We start from the raw sequence: 18,262 nt of genomic DNA on the forward strand, positions 1-18,262 counted from the left end.
ATTTGAGTGCTTGATAGGAATTATAAAAAGGTATAAAATATTAAATCCAACATTCCCTCTTTTGAACTCCCATATTCATGGGAGTTCACCCTCTGTATGGATTTATTTATCAATATGGATGTGACGCAAACTTACTGCACTCCCCAGGGGTCCTGGACCAGACCCCTGATCCAACACCTGTGGAAAGTTCCACACACATAAACCTTTATAAAAATACAAAAAAGCAGCAACACTCCTCCTAGAGAAAGATAAATAAGTGAAACTCTATTTTAAACCACCTTTAAAATACCTCGTGGTATTTTAGAATGATTAAATGCCCAATTGAATGGAGTAAAATATTTGAATATTTAAGTTAATGAATATTTAAGTTAATAGTCAAGTTAAGTTTATAGTCAAGTTAAATGTATAGTTAAGTTTCCAATTGAATCCACGACCCTTCTCTGGTTGTTTTTCAGAATGACTGAAAGGTAAGACAAAACACTCATATTAAACAGGAAAAGCCAACACCCTTAATTTAAACATTTCTATCTAGCAGGTCTTCGGTTCTTAAGCTTGCGGTGGGAGCCCTTGTTCGTCCACAAGGGTCCTTTGGTACTCGGCGGGATTCGGCCCGCGGAGTTATCTTCATGTAAAGTCCTCAGAACCGTATCAGTTTGATTAAACATTCTAAATGACGTGTGTGTATTGGGACAAAACTAAAATCAGTTTGACGCGTCTTCTGTTCTTCACGGTCAGGGCTGGTAATCTTCCGTCCTTACCCGATCCACCCGACCGACTTCAGGCAGAGCGGAGACTCCTTCTCCGATGTTTGCTACTGCCTTTTTCCAACCAGAACAAAGGGGCAAAGAATGAGCTCTCACGAAGGTCCTGTCACCTCCTCCAGGTGTAGTGGGGAGCTGTCTTCAGATCATCCTCCATGTGGTCCAGCGATCGATTCCTCTCGTCTGCAGGGGTGCCCTGGTGGGGTCGTACAGGTGCCACTCTCCTTCTGGGGACCGATGACATATGATGTTCTGTCCACCACCTGGTGGGGTCTTGTCCTGTCCCTCTTTTCAGCAGGACTCAGTCTGATGTGAGTTTGTCTCCTCGGTCAGAGTTCCTCCCTCCTGATGAGAAAAGCTGGACACCAAAGCTTGCGAATTGTTAAAACACCCTGCATGGCCTTTTGATTATTTTATCTGTGGGATCCATGACCTGGGCCTGGAAAAACTGACTGTGGTTACTTCTGTAGTGAATAAAACCTATTTCTGAATTATTGGACACCCTGATGGTTATTATTGCTACTGATAGGTGTATTATTAAACTGTAATGTTATCCTAAAACAGAATTAGTAAAACTAAAATAGAATGCTATTCTTACATGCATCTGTTCACTTGAAGCTGAATTGTGTTACATACTGGACTTCTCCAGGTATACCTGTGTGCTCTCATCCCATCTGTCACCCTTACAAGCCTTCGTCGTCAACCGGTTTACCTACAATTAAAATTAAACATACACAATACAATAACAATAATAATAATCATCCACGCCGGCCCCTCTTCCTGGAGCCTGTGGAAGAAACTTCATTAAATCGCTTGCGCCAACAGCATCAATCAAAATACAATATAAACTTAAAAGTTTAACCAACTGACATACAACACTGAGAGAGAAAAAAGTATATAATCTTCCATCCAGGTACCTGTCTGTGCTAGAGAAGGGAAGAAATAGCAAGGAAGAAACAGAGAGAAAGGGGAAAAAAATAAAAGAGAAAGAGAACGAGGAAAAAATGGTTAAAATCCTTTGTTCATGAAATTTTTCTTATTAGCCCAATTAAACTATCAGAGTCCAGTCCAGTCCAGTCAAGTCAGTTGTGTTTAAAATTATCAAACCACCCCATTTCCCTTTAACCTTTGCTCAAATCCACCTCAGGCTAGGGGCGTCCCCTTTTCTGGAATCTGTACACATTACAACAAAGAGAAAAAGATACTTCTGTTAAACTGATATACATATATACAAGTGCAATGTCGTTATGTAGGTTTCTGATTTATTCATTTCCCAATGTCAATGTGATTCCCCTACATGATATGATCTTTTAATCGCCTCAGAAGAAGTTATTTTTGTATAATTTGTAATGATCTATGAACTGCTTCCTGCTCAGAGCTGCCTACACACCTCCCCCCATTCTGAAACGGCATTGTTTCAAATCTGAAGCATTACCGTCTGCAATCCACTAACACTCAGATTGAGTATTAGTTACAGAACTAAAAATATGGTGTAGTTTTAAACTTCCCACTACTGTTATTCAACCCCGGTTTTGCAAACAATTACCCAACTACAACCCAAGCTCTCCTTTAAATTAGCCAAAAGTTAATTAAATAAATTTCATCTCTCGTATCAAACCAGACCCACCAAAATTAGCCCCTTCAAGGCAAAGACAATCATCCAGTGTTATTTTAGAAAACATTAGTGAACTTCATCCAAATCAGGTCTCAGGTTTCTCCTGAATGAGACTTCCTGACCTGTATAAACGGAAAGTTAAAATCAATATTTTGTTCAGGGGTGTGGAGCATTTGAGGTAATAAAACAATTTCCATCTCAGAGCAGTTGGAGCAGGCGAATCGTCTAGCACTCCCACCTCCGTACGTCTGTGTCCTGTTGTGTCACCTGTTTTAAAATGAGTCTATGTGAGTGATTATTATCAAAGCCAGCTACAGTTTTTGATCACGACCCCAAAGTGCTTAGATGACCATCACAGACCAAATGTGGGGTTGACACCTCCGTCCGGCTGCAGTTGATGTTAGTGACCTTGGGCAGAGTGACCACCAGTTCTTCGTTCAGCCTTTATGTCCCCAGATTCGTCTCCGTCTGTTTGGAGACCAGCTCAGCTTTGTGCAGCAGTTCATATCTCAGACCCCCTTTGGACAGTTAGTTCAGTTCGCTCTTGGACTGTTAGATCTTTGAAAAGTCACATTACTTGGCTGAAAAGTTCTTCGTTGTTTTGTCAGTTGTGCTCGACTGACAACTTATTAGAACCGTCCCATTGGTCAGTTTCACAGACCCAACGTCAGCGCCCACCTGAACACATTTGTATCCGATCCGGCCCCCGGCACTCGAGAGTCCTGATCAAAACTCAGATGGATGCTGTATGCAGTTAAATGCTACCTTCTATGTTTCGTGGGCCTAATCAGACTCATCTTCCCACTCCAAAGTTCTGTCATCTCCAGCTGCAGAGAAGAAAAAAATAATCAAATTATTAAAACCAGATTCAACATTCATCTGTTATCCACAGTAATCGTTAGTTAGCAAGTTTTACTCTGGAACCACAGCGTTTACCCCAACGGAGTCGTTCTGGTGTCCTGGATTGTACAATAGATGTTTTAACCGCCCAATTACACAAGAGTGAAAGCTTTCATTAAACACTGCACAAGCCAATTCTTTACGCCTACTGCATAAAATATTCCCCTCCAAACAATGTCCTCCATCTTGTAGAGTATGTGTGTTGACACATCACCTGATAGTGAAGTCCACTCCCAGGGCCACATTATCGTCCAGACCTTGTAAATTTAGGCAGCATGTTAATATGTAATCACTTATTGTTATATAACCAATCTGCAAATCATCTCTTCTCATAACTATGCTTTCCCACTGTATCACAAACAAGATACTTTTAATACAAATCAATTAAGACTATGTATACCCTTCAAGACAACACAGAGTCCATTATCACTGCACAAAAACGTGTACATGCCCTTTGTTCACAAAGTACAACTTCTTAAACTCACCATGTACACCTCTCTGTTGTCCTTTTGCACTCCCAGGACCTGTGTGAAGTCTCAAATAATAAAGTTAAAATCATGGCGTTTACCCACTAGAATTGTCGTCGTCCCATAAATAACCTAGTCCCTGCAGCTCTTAGAAGGAAACAGCTCCTAAATGCTAAACATTTCCAATATGTGATCAACTCATGTGGACTGATTACTTAAACTGAAGTTTTTCAATTCGAGTACAATTAAGATTGATCTATTTAACCCAAGTATTTACAATTTGAGTTTAGTTATGGCTGTATAATTTAATCTAATTTTTTCAATTTGAGTTTAGTTTCCTAACGTATTTAACCTTTTCAATTTGAGTCCGGTAAGGTATTGTTTGACCAGAATAAAATTCTATATTTTACAAGTGTCAAGGATTTTGTCCATTACTCATTTTATTCTGTTGTTTCGCAGTTGAGTTTAAAACCTGAGTTTATTGTCAATTCCAAGAAGAAAGTTAATCTAATTTGTTCAGTACCACCAAGACCACCTCTACAATATTTCTCTTCCACTCGTTCGCTTTGACATCTCAACCCTCTACCGTCTAAGCTGACTCCAAGCTGATTCAACCTTCTCCAGCTGACTCACTCTGACTCCATCTCCTGGTTAATTACAGCTCGTACACGTGACGTCCCCTCTTTCCTTGAGATGCAAACCATTCTCTGTTTCAGAGTTCACTGCCTCCTTCCTATCATACAGAAAATTGTTTCGTTTAACCTTGTGTCTGCTCCCATCTCCGTTTCTGTCTGGCCTCCAACGGCTATCAGCAAATATTTGAAAGATCTTCAGCCATCCCTGTTCCCATATCAGATACCATTTAGCTGTGACACGCCAATCAGCCATATTTTTAAATTAATCCAACTTGTACAGCCTAAATCATTAAAAATCAAGCTCTACCCCCTTAATTTTGGTACATAAAGCTCATTTCCGCTTGTTTGTGCTAAGTGGCCCCCGATCTCAAACTAATTACCACCTTTTCATTTTGATACTCCCTATAAGTTGTCCAATTGTCCTCTGATATGATCCTATAGATTTTCCACAGGCTTCACCCGTACCACATTTATGAGTTCCACACCTGATAACAACATTCACACACCCAGGCATTCAAATATGTTATTGTCATTCACTCCTGGCCGCAGCCTTAATAAAACAAACACAAGTCTGGTACGGAACAACCCAGCGGCCAGACCCGTCCTTGCCTCACAGCAGCGCCCCCTTCCGGTCAGGATACGGAAGCACCGATCACACAAGACACCTCTGACGCAGAAACGAAGACAAAACAAAACACGCGTAAACCTTCACCTCCTCGTGCGGTTGGAACAAAGAAACGCTCCCTTCCCCCACACGAGTGCTTTACCACACACAGGCTCCAAGCAGACTTTCTCCGACACACAGAAAAAAGAGAAAAGTAACCCTGAGCTTCCGCCCACACACAGCTCACTCCCCCCTCTCTCTTTTTTTTTTTTTTTTTTATGTCTCTGCCAACGCGTCCCCCTTGAAGCGTTCACACGACCTACAAAACACGGCGCAAACAAAGTATTACAACGTCCTAAAACTAATGTGATCCCTGATCACATGAAATTTGGTAAACACTCTAAGCTATTTCACTCATTTTCTCTCAAAGCTAAAGTAATAATGGGGTCCAATTTAGGCGGCAGTCAACACTGGCCAGAGGAGTCCCGACCCTCAGCCCCCGTAGGCATTTGTGAAAAGCTATGGACCTAAGTCTCGTCAGACTAAAGTTTTGGATGGCCAATCCCGCTGAATTTTGAGAGAAAACGTTGTCACCCACGTGACTTCCGGCAGGCTCCTCGCGCCGTCCACCGGCACAAGTCCACAAAACTTGTGAAAACTACATAAAAACTACATAAAAACGTCTAAGTAAGCGTTCGGCGCTAAAACCGTCTGAATATCGTAACCCACCTCGTCAGAATTAACACGAATCAACGGGAGTTATCTTAAATAAAACCATCTTTATTTTCCGGAGATGGCCGCATGCACACGAACAGAGGAAGTTGAATTTAGTTTTAATTTAGTTTACAGCCGAAAAGCCAGAAACTCCGGACCTTAAGGTCCAAACAGTTAACCAGCTTACCTGAAAGTAATGGGCCCAGTTCCTCTCTCTGTGTGCACCGCAAGCCACCTCGATCCAATTCAGTGTAGGCCGCATCACCTCGCTGCACGTCGGGTGTCACCATTTTGTTGTGGATAGAATACCACGTCGTGTTCAAAACGGCGGAGGCGTCGCCCTTCGTATAAAAGATTTATTTGACACAACATGGGTTACAGATATTCAGAGACAAACAGTTACATTAATAAGATATATGCATATAAATGGAGCATTAAGAACAAACCGCCTCGTGTGTGCCTCCCGGAAAATGCTCGGTGCGCGTGCGTCATTCCCGGCCTTTTATCCCCGTTTGAGAAGGCTAGCTTCCTGATTGATTCAGCTTCTGTCGCTATGGTTACGACTTAGCCCGCCCCCTCAAGGACGTTACGTCTATATTTCAGATAAGTTTTGGTTCACTGAAATCGGCTTTTGTTTAAAGTTTAACTTGCTATTATACTTTAGGGATATAAAATGATTCGTGTCTAAATTGTTTATACGTAATAATTAATAACTATTAATTATTACCTACCTCCTGGGTGTTAATTCAATATCTGTTGGAGGCCTGGTGATTGTTTTTAAGGCAGATTCATCTTAGTTTCTGTGTCTGCGTTTAAAACTGTTAACACTGTTTGTTTAATGTGATTATACCTTAGTGATAACACTGATTTGAAATAGTTGTTTATTTCTAGGAATAATTATATTATCTAACTTATGTTCGTGTTTTTATTTGGATCATGGTTATACTCTTAATTTGATTTTACTTAGTCAACCTATAGTCTAAATTAAAGAGCTGTTCTAGCTTTATTTATGTTAATCAGTCTGCTCTCTGGCCTGATTTGATTGCTTGTAATTTATCAAATGTGAACTTGTAAAATTATCTTTAGCTACTATGAGATTATATTTAAAGGTCAACTAGTTAGAATTAGCAAACATTTTCTATAAACATAGTTCAACCTTGGAAGAAAGACACACACACACACTTTATATGACATGACATTTGAGTGCTTGATAGGAATTATAAAAAGGTATAAAATATTAAATCTAACAATCCTCTGTTGATCGGTTCTCACGGTATGCGTACTGATGAGGGTCCTCGTTGATGTTGATGGTTGTTTTGATGTGAGTCATGACCAGTTTTTCGAAGCATTTAGCGACTATCGGGGTGAGGGCCACTGGCCGATAGTCATTCAGACCAGTCACTGTAGAGCTTTTTGGGACTGGGATGATGGTGGCAGTCTTCAGGCAGGTGGGAACTGTCTCCAGGGTAAGTGAGGTGTTAAAGATGTCTGCCAGCACCTCACAGAGCTGATCAGCACATTCCTTCAACACTTTTCCAGGGATGTTGTCTGGGCCAGTTGCTTTGTGCGGATTAATCCTCCTGAAGGTACTCCTTACTTCTGCTGAGGTCACGCTGAGATGCTCTTCATCCGGTGGCGAGGTAAGTCTGGTGCTGGGTGGTCTGATTGGGTCTTCAAAGCGTGCATAGAACTTGTTGAGGGCATCAGGCAGAGATGGGTCTTTGGGGCATTGTTCACTCCTTCCTTTATAATCTGTTATGCACTTAATGCCCCTCCACATGCTCCGAGGGTCTTGTGAGATGAATTGACCCTCGATCCTCTTTGCATATGTGGCCTTGGCCCTCTTAATACCAGCAACCAGCTCTTTTCTTGTCCTACTCAGCTCCTCAGAGTTTCCAGACCTGAAGGCAGTGTTCCTGGCTTCCAGCAGGGTACGCACCTCTGCATTCAGCCAAGGTTTTCTGTTTGGGTAGCTTTTAACATTTCTGATAGTGGAGACTGTGTCAGTACATGTACTAATGTAACCCAGTACTGAGGATGTGTATTGGTCAAGATCAAGCGAACCTCCATTTTCAGCAGCAGCTTCTCTGAAAACCTGCCAGTCTGTTCGATCAAAACAATCTCTCAGTATGGGGCCACTGTCCTGGCTCCAACATTTAACTTTCTTTTGTACCGGTCTGGAGCGTCTCAGCGGGGGCATGTAAGCAGGAGCCAGGAAGATTGAGATGTGGTCTGACAGTCCTAGGTGTGGGCGGGGTTTGGCTTTGTATGCATCTTTTACGTTCGTGTAAACACGGTCCAGCGTGCGGTCTCCACGTGTTGGAATCGTCACATGCTGATTAAAGCTTGGGAGACAGTCCTTTAGATTCACGTGGTTAAAGTCTCTGGCTATAACGTAAAGAGCCTCGGGGTGTTTGTTCTGCAGCGAGCTGATGATATCATGTAGCTCCTGTAGTGATTCATTAGCATTAGCGTCCGGAGGAATGTAAACAACTGTGATAAAAGTCACTGTGAACTCTCGGGGTAGATAATGTGGCCGACATTTCACTGTTATTTGCTCCAAAGCCTTCGAGCATGAGCTATTTACAACAGTACAGTTCGTGGACCAACTTTTACTCACGTAAATGCATACTCCGCCCCCCCGTGATTTCCCCGTTAGCTCGCTGCAGCGGTCCGCTCGAAAAAAAGTCTGTCATCCAGCTGGAAGACTGAGTCCGGCGTTTCACTTGTAATCCACGTTTCTGTGAGGCAAAGCACTGCACACTTCTTCATCTCTTCTGAGGCGCCCGCTCTCAGACGAAGTAAATCCACCTTGTTGTCCAACGAGCGGACATTCGACAGAAAGAGAGACGGCATGGGGAGTTTACCGGCTTTAGCGTTAGCTCGTAGCCTCACCATAACCCCCGCCCGGCATCCTCTCCTCTTAAGCCGGGAGCAGCGCTTCCTCTTCTGCCCGCTGGAACGCCTCTGCTGCAGCTTCCAGGTAGATGACTTTAAGATCTGCATTCTGCCGAGTGTAGCTTTGAGTTTGTTGCTGATTTCTGCTATATTTCGTGGCAAATCCGCTCCTATTCTCATCAGTTCGGTTCGGCTATAGTTCACACGCATAAATCGCGCAGAGTCAGGCACAGAGTCGATATCAAAACTTCTAAAAACTGGGATGGTACCGGGAGCCTGTGAAGCTGCAACTGCTCTGAGCGCGGCCATCTTGCTTGTCATGATGGTGGGAGTCAAACAGAAGATACTGGTCTGTGTGGGTTGGTTTCCTGTTCCTGTTGACTTTTATCACAATATGCTAATTTTTTGAGAAGGACCTGTATATATGTGTGTGCATGTGTGTGTGTGCGCACATTCACGTGTGCACGCATGCATGTGTGCGCTTGTCTATTTTGGAGTTATAGCCCCCCTGAACAAAAATCCACCAGCCACCACTGGGGGAGACCAACCATGCCCAAAATGAACCATGTCACGGCCTAATCCTTCCATCCTAAGCAGTACAACGAGAGGTTGGACCGGTTACATATACATCTATAAATATACAGTATATATGCATATTCTTGTCCATTGTTTATACTGTAAATAATAACTCTACTGGCCTCTATTGTATATAATGTTCACATTTGAAAGCATTATTCTCCATATTCATTCCATGCACTTATCTGTAAATTATTGGTAGGAATAATAAGATTTGAAAAATGAGTTTATACTTCCCAAGTTTGATGTATATTGTGCAATGGTTGCTGCATATGGTAACCATTACATCTGATTCCTACACAATTAGATGTAATCCCAGGATAACAGAGCAACAAAGGGGTAGTTCAAGAAACCCAATTCAAAAATTGACATTTTTCATGCCCTGTTAAAATGCCCCGTCTAAACGATGCCTCTCTTGTGAAATTCATGTGAGCTGCGGAGCTTCAAATACTGTATTTGAACATCTGGCTAGATGCTAACTACGTTTCATTGGCTCTATACCCATATGGTTTCAAAGGCCAGGGAGAAGAGATGGGTTTTAAGAAGGGATGTAAAAACAGACAGGGAAGAGGCCTGTCTGATGTTAAGGGGAAGGTCGTTCCACAGTTTAGGAGCTGCCACAGCAAAAGCACGGTCTCCTCTGAGCTTATGCTTTGTCTTTGACACACTCAGGAGCAGCTGATCACATGACCTTAGGGATCGAGAGGGTGTATATGGATGTATCATCTAGGACAGATAGAGAGGTGCGAGTCCATTTAGAGCTTTAAAAGCAAATAAAATAATTTCAAAATGAATCCTGAAATTTATGGGCAGCCAGTGCAGGGAGGCTAAAACGGGATAACAGGCTCAAGAACAATAAAGTTTAATCTAATCTAAAGACAAACTTCCTGTGCTCCATTAAAACTCTGAATTATGCTTCTCTGCTGAAATCTATGTGAGCTGCAGAGCTTCAAAGAAGGCTGGGTTTCCTCAGGTATTTGACCAAAATCCCCTTGATCTCTGTTAATTCTCTTCTTACAATTTTAGTCTAGCAAATTTTGTTCGAGTGACAAATCGGCATCTAAAATCATAGCAGACTACAGTCAATCTAGTTCCACATTTTAGTGTAAAACTAGCATGTTTTATTTCAATGCTGCACAATGAATTAGGACCAAAATATAAAATAAATGAAAAAAATCCAGAATAAAATAAGGCTGCTGAAAGAAAAGTTAGATCTGATTTTGAATTATATGATTTGTGTTGAGTGTTTTATTCAGGAAGCAGATTTGCTACGCTGGCTACTTACATTATAAAAAATCATAATTCAGTGTATTTATATAAGATACAACAGAAGTTATCTCAGGACACTGTACAAAAAAAAAAAAAAAATCCACATACACTGGCCAACTTCCTATAACCTACCTCACATTCACATCGTAAAAAAATGTGTATCTAAGGAAGCAGCAGATTGTGCTGAATCTTCACTTCATCACAGTCTCTCATCCTGAGCAAGAACAAAGGCAGCAGTGGAAAGGCAAAACTCCCTTTTAACAGGAATAAACCTCCAGCAGAACCAGGCTCAGGATGAGCGACCATCTGATTTGTCCAACTGGGTTTGAGAGGATAGGAAGGAGAGACAAACAAACACAAAATGGCAGGTGCAGATATACTTTCTATTGGAAAAAAGACAAAACATGTTAAAGATATAAATAATTACAAATACAAAAACAGGCTGAGTATAGTAAGTAAAGACAGCAGCTTATTTAGGAAATGTGGTCAATATGTCCTCCAGCAGTATACGCCTATAGCAGCATAACTAAGGCTCAGGAAACCAAAACTGATACCAACTATAGGATTTATCAAAAAGGAATGTCTTCAGCCCAGTCTTAAAACTGGACAATGTGTCAGACTCACGAACAGAAACTGGAAGTTGGTTCCACAAGAGAGGAGCCTGATAACTGGAAGATATTCCTCTTATTCTGCTATTGGAAACTCTAGGAACCACAAGTTAATCTGCAGTCTGAGAGCAAAATGTTCTGTTAGGAAAATATGGAACAATAAGTTAATGTAATATATACTGTGTATGTAATATATGATGGAGCTAAGTTGTTGAGAGCTTTGTAGGTAAGAAGAATTTTTTTGAATTATATTCTGAATTTGACAGGGAGCCAAAGGAGAGAAGCTAAAACTGGAGAGATATGCCCTCTCCCACCAACTCTCATTTAAGCTGTGGCAGCAGCAATTTGGATCAACTTGTAATGAAGGAGGTTAGATCAGAACCACAAGAATCCAGAGCGGTTTAACAGGTTTTATTAATAAAGAAAGAGCTGCCACTCTCGGCTGGTGTTGGTAGTCAAGGAGCTGGAGCTGGGTCTTGTAAGGCTCAATGGGCCGGAGGCAGAACGCTGAACAGCGCGGAAACGTCACCGAGGGGTGGTGTACGTCGGTGGTCTTGGGTGGGCGATCCAGAGGCAGGGTCGTGGGCAGAAACAAGGTCGGCAACAGGATCTGATAAAGGCGACTGTACCAAAGAGCAAGGCAAAACTCGGAGTCCAAAAACAAGCAGGTAAAGGCAGCAAAAAGGCAGATGAGCAGAAGTACAAAAGGGCAAGACAAAAATCAGAGGTCGAGGGGCAGGCAGGAGACTGTGAACAGGATCAGGATACAAGAGAGAAACGCTGGAAGACTACTCACCAAAGGTTTTTGATATTCTGGCACCAGACTGTGAGGGAGAGAAGCTTTTAAGCACCAGAGTTTCCCATGAACACTAACGAGCTGCAGTGAGAGGAGGTGTGACAGACAGAAAGCTGCAGATAGGAAGCAGAGCTGACAGAAACCAAATAAACATAGAGAAAACTAGAAACCAAGCAGTGAAAAGAGTATTTAGTGTATGTATAAAGTGTGCATCGTTACACAACTGAAGAATTTTAAAGATTTTTTGGACACCCATATAGTAAACAATTGCAATAGTCCAGCTTAGACTAGAAGAATACATGGACCAGTTTTTCTACATTATTTTTGGACAAGATCTTACAGATATCATGAAAGCGGTCCTGGAAACTTTTTTAATGTGTGGGTTAAAAGACATCCTGATCAAAATAACACTACGGTTTTTACCTTTAGATCTAGAGGCTAGATTGATGCCATCCACAGGAAGTGAAAAACTGCAAATTGTTTTCCTAAGATACTCATGTCCAAAAAACAAAATCTGTCTTGTCTGAGTTTAAAAGCAGAAAATAAAGGGTTATCCATGCTTTTATGTCTTAAAAGCATGACTGTAACTTAAGTAACTCATTGGATTCATTATGTTTCATGAATAAATATAAATGAGTATCATCAGCATAACAGGGAAAATGTATCCCATGCTGTTTAATAACTTTACCTAATGGAAGCATATATAAAGTAAAGAGTACTGGTCCGAGCACTGAACCTTGAGGAACTCCATGACTAACTTTGGCGAATGAAGATTAATTATTTACATTTACAAACTGGAATCTATCAAATAAAATGATTTAAACCATTTTAGAGTTGTTCCTGTAATCCCAATATCATATTCAAGTCTCTCTAGTAAAATATTGTGATCAACTGTATCAGATGCAACACTGAGGTCTAACAGGACCAGTGTAGACACATGTCCATTGTCTGAGGTTGTGAGAATATCATTAGTAACTTTCACCAGTACTATTTCTGTGGTATGATGAGTTCTAAACCCTGACTGAAACTCCTCAAACAGATTATTTCTGTTCAAATGTTTACGCTATTGATTTGCAACTATTTTCTCACGCATGCACAGAGAGAACATGCAAACTCCACCCAGAACAACCCCCAGCCAGTATTCAATCCATAGACCTTCTCGCTGAGAGGTGGTAGCTCTACCAACCACACCGATGTTTCACCCTGATGTGATTGTTAATCATTGGATGTGGTGCAGAGGAATGAATGTTGTTCAAAAAGTTGCCATTGCCTTTCCCTTCTTTAATGAACTTTGATGTCAGCAGAATGCCACGGGCCATAGAGTAGCCAAAATATTTACACCAATATTGGTTAAAGCCGCAGACTAAACATCTGTCCAGATTTGTTGAATTTTTAACAAATTCATCAGCCTTCACTTCTAAAATCCACAGTTGACTCTTCACCATCAATAATGAATGGATGGATGGACAGATTGACAAATGATTGTATGGGAGGCCAAACATTCAGATGGATGGATGGTTTAGTCAAAAACAAGAATTATTACAATGTAAATCTACAGTATAGGCTTGGTTCAGCAGGATGTGTTTGCTAAATCGAAAAGTCTGGGAAGTATTCACATTTTTAACAACCATGTGAGACCAATACCATGTCATTTTTCAGGTTCAGTCTTAGTTCAAGTTAAAATGAGTGGAGGCAGAAGAGAATATCTAATTAATGAAAGTGAAGGTGGCACATACAGCATATTCTATACATTCTGGAACACATCATCATCACGTCACCTCAGAGAGAAAAAAAGGCCATTGCTATAGGTACCTCTCAGCAACAGGAACATGGTTTTTATATACAAAGCTGCAGTTAATGTTAGTATACCAAACAGACAAAAGGAAGGGGAGCCAAAGGGAGAAGGGGTCAAAAATATAAAGTTGAAAAAAAAATGTGCAGTAGTTTTTTCAACATGGATCTGAAAGAATCATAAGCCTTCCATGTTATTTTATTGTCTAAGCTGGCAAACAGTCATAGCAGCATAATGCAACTATTCCATAGAGCACCAGCTTGTCTGTAGTAAGAAAAGCATTTATGCACATTTAAATAGTCACACATACACACATACACAAACACACACAGAGAGACACAGGTGTCACACACTCCTTCAATTCAGTCCATTTAGCTTGAGTACCACTATAGCAAAGTAGGCTATTGTTGTCATGGTAACCACATCTCAGCAGCAGAAAGAGTGAGGAAAAGGGAGGATAAAGTGAAGCAAAAAGTTGAATTGAGGAGAGGGAGCATGAATTCAGAAAAGCGAGACAAAGTGCAGGTAGAAGAAGAGTTCGACTGGTGAGGAAAGTGTAAGGACAGAGGTTATCGAAGGTCGAAGGTACAGAGAGAAAAAAAAAATCTAAGTAGATTGGTTTTAGAAGGATTATGCTGTTTCTATGAGAAGGGACATATTCTGTCACTTTGGTTACCAACATAAAGAAACCACATCTTTTGTTCCCACCTTCAGTGGTTACCACAGCAAGTCATCCTCCCTTCCTCCTACTCTGTCCTGTGTATCTTTTTTCTTCACTAAGTATCTCCATGTCCTCTTTTCCTACATCCATGCATATATCTCCATATATGTATATATTTGACCTTCCTCTTTGTATTTTTTCCTGGCAGCTGCATTTTTAACATCTCTACCAATATGCCCACTGTTCCTCCTCTGGACATGTCCAAACCATCGCAGTCTGACCTTTTCTAGAGTAGCTTTATCTACCAGTTGTTCAACTTGTGCTGTACCTCTGATGAACTCATTCCTAATATTTTCCATCCTTGTCACTCCCAAGGAGAAAATCAACAAACTAGTCTGCCTCTTGTTTATTTTGTGTTTTTGCCAGTGTTTCCAAAGTATCTCATGTCTCTCTTGTAAACCGTTTTGATGTGTTCTTCATACTTTTGAAAGCTTTCAGAATTTCGTCTTCACCAATTTTTCCACATCCTGGTCCAAAGTTCATATGACTTGTGCTGGTTTTTTTTTCTCCCTTTCAGTCTCTTTTTTCAATAGACTCAGATTTAGTTTGTTGTGATTCAGTGGCCATCTAGACTGGCCTTGACTCCCAAGCAGAGGATTATGTAACAGGAATAAGCACTCTTCTGACCATGACCTCAGCTGAGGTCATCTTTCATAACCACCCTGAACTGTTTCTCTAAAGTTGCTGTTGACTTGAATAATGTCTGATGATTCCTGCACATTTTTATTTTTATTATGGCACATTTAAATAAGAACAACATGGATTATATTAGAAAATATTAATATGTTTTAACATGTTTAGTCTGGTTTGTTCTCAGAAAATATTTAACTTTGGGTGACACCACAACTCTGTGTAAAGTGCAATGAACGGAGTGAGTGACAAGAACCAGTTTGGATCAGCACATCAACACCCAACTTCGAAATGGTTTAAAATATTTATTCGGAAAAAAAACTCCTGGTGTAGGTCAGGGTCCAGGCCTGGGTCCGATCTGTCAAGACAGAAGTCTAGAAAAGTTCAATCTGGTCCTCTGGACGTTCAAAAAAAACAAAACAAAGCAAAAAAATGTAGATACATTTCATCTTTCATCCAAAAGACTTCCTCATTCTGAGGTGCTGTATTCAGCTCAGTCTTTTAAATAGCACCTTCTCAGAGTGGATCAACCAGTTTGCTGCTGACAACCAATACCAGCTGCTCACATGGTCAAGAAGGACCATCAGCCTAACAATGGATCATTAGCACACTGATGGCTTTTTACTATTCACCAGTTTCTCCTATTGTTGCCAACCTGTACATGGAGGACGTAGAAAAGAGAGCCTTGACATCCTTTTCAGGGACACCACCAAGTCATTGGTTCAGGTATGGTGACGACACCTGGGTTAAAATTAAATCTCAGGAAGTCCAACATTTTACTGACCACTTCAACTCTGGATAAATACAAGTTCACATGAGAAGATGTAAAAACTGGCAGGTTGGCTTTCTTGGACTGTGAGGTCTCAGTCTCTGATAGAGGACATTTACCGCAAACCCACCCACACAGACCAGTATTTGCAGTTTGACTCCCATCACCCTTTGGAACACAAGTTAGGAGTCATCAGGACTCTGTACCAGAGAGCAGACAGCGTCCCCACTAAATCAGGAGCCAGGCAGAAGGAGAAATCTCACACAAGACAGGCTCTAGAGCAATGTGGATATCCTAACTGGACCTTCCTGAAAGCAGAGAAGAAACCCAAAAAGGACTCCAGTCAGCCATCAGGTGAAAAGGAGGAACCCAGACGCAGACCAGTGGTCATTCTGTATGTTGAGGGAGTATCAGAGAAACGGAGACGTTTATTTTCTAAACATAACATCCCAGTGGCTTTTAAACCCCAAAATACATTACGGCAAAGACTGGTTCATCCCCAAGATCCAGTCGCCTGGCACAAACAGAGTAATATTGTGTATGCTGTTCAGTGTCAGGAGGGCTGTGATCAGTCTTACATCGGGGAAACCAAACAGCCACTGGCCAAAAGGATGGCCCAGCACAGAAGATCAACATCATCAGGCCAGGACTCTGCGGTCTACACTCATCTCCAGGCCAGCGGTCACTCTTTCAAGGATGAAGATGTTCACATCCTGGACAGAGAGGAACGATGGTTTGAGAGAGGAGTAAAGGAGGCCATCTTTGTGAAAAGAAATCGTCCATCATTATACAGGGGTGGAGGCCTCTGTGTTCAACTGTCCCCCTATTACACTGCTGTTATTGATAGTTTCACTCATCCCTCTGTGAATAGTAAACAGTCATCAGGGTGCTAATGATCCATTGTTAGGCTGATGGTCCTTCTTGACCATGTGATCAGCTGGTTTTGGTTGTCAGCAGCAAACTGGTTGATCCACTCTGAGAAGGTGCTATTTAAGAGACTGAGCTGAATACAGCACCTCAGACTGAGGAAGTCTTTCGGATGAAAGACGAAACGTATCTACATTTTTTTTGCTTTTGTTTTGGTTTTTTTGAATGTCTAGAAGACCAGATTTAACTTTTTTAGATTTTCTACCTGGATTATTTAGCATGCATCAGGATATCAAGACAGAAGTGTTATTGAACTTGGCATGGATAGGGAGGTGAATAGGGGTACTATGATTATCACTAAACTTCTGTCTTGATGGAGTAGCTTTAACTGGGGCCGAAGAAAAGGTTTAAGGTGGGAAACATGGAAAGTAGGGTGGACTTTAAGGGAGCGGGGCAATTGGAGGTGGATGGCTACAGGGTTATTAACCTTAGTGATAGGAAATGGTCCAATGAACTCGGGGACCAACTTACGAGATTTGAACATCAGGGGGATATCCTTGGTGGAGAGCCAGACCTTGTGGCCCACCTGATAAGCTGGCTGCGTGGAACATCATCTGTTGGCCCAGCTGATGTAGGTAGCAGAGGATTTTAGGAGAGCTTTTCTGGCTCTCCTCCAGGTGCGCTGGCACCTCATGGCAGCTAGGTGAACTGACAGTACTTGAGCCTCTCTGCCCTGGACGGGAAACAGAGGGGGTTGAAAACCAAAAACTACATAGAATGGGGATGGACCTGAAGATGTTGAGGGCAGGGTGTTGATGGCATGTTTGACCCAGGAGAGATTGGCCGACCACTTGCTGGGATCTCCCTCACAAAGCAGGCGAAGTTTAGTTTCCACCTCATAGTTGACCCTCTCAGATTGGCCATTGGACTGTGGTTGGAACCCTGAGGAGAGACTGATGGAGATACCAAGGAGGCTGCAAAACTCCTTCCAGAATTTAGAAATAAACTAGGGCCCACGATCTGAAACAATGTCTATGGGGAGGTCGTGTACTCTAAAAACCTCCTTGGCCATGATACTATAGTACTCATACTACATTACTACTAGTAATCATCACAACTCACTACACCTACTGCTACCTGAGGATACCTGATTAGGAGCTGCATATAAACTCCTGCCAGACCTCTCTTCAGCACTGGGACATCACCTACCTTACAGTATGTCATGTTCAGCCAACTAACCTTTTGATTACAGTCGGTCCTTACCACTTGTGATTCTCCAGGGGCTTCCACGTCCTGCTCTTTCAACTCCTTCCACGGACCTCATCTCTTCACAAGGATTCTCCTGTCGATTAAAAAACATTCAATATAAAAACAACTGAACTTCATTTGTAACAGAAGACATTTTGCTCCTCGCTTTTTTGAATTTATTGTGTCCTGGATGACTGAGAATCTTCATCAGCATTCTCCTGTGGACCAATGGTTTCTCAAACGGCAGCCAACAAACAAACCATTTTGGGTCAACCTGCTCCTCTCTCCAACTAATACTCACCTTTTCACTGGATCACCTCAAAACCCAGGATCCTTCCACTCCTTCTCAGGACAAACCTACAAACACAAAAACAGTAAGAAATTATTCTTCA

This window comes from Nematolebias whitei, chromosome 4, assembly GCF_014905685.2.
Source record: "Nematolebias whitei isolate Nwh7 chromosome 4, NemWhi1, whole genome shotgun sequence".
Classification (NCBI taxonomy): Eukaryota; Metazoa; Chordata; class Actinopteri; order Cyprinodontiformes; family Rivulidae; genus Nematolebias; species Nematolebias whitei.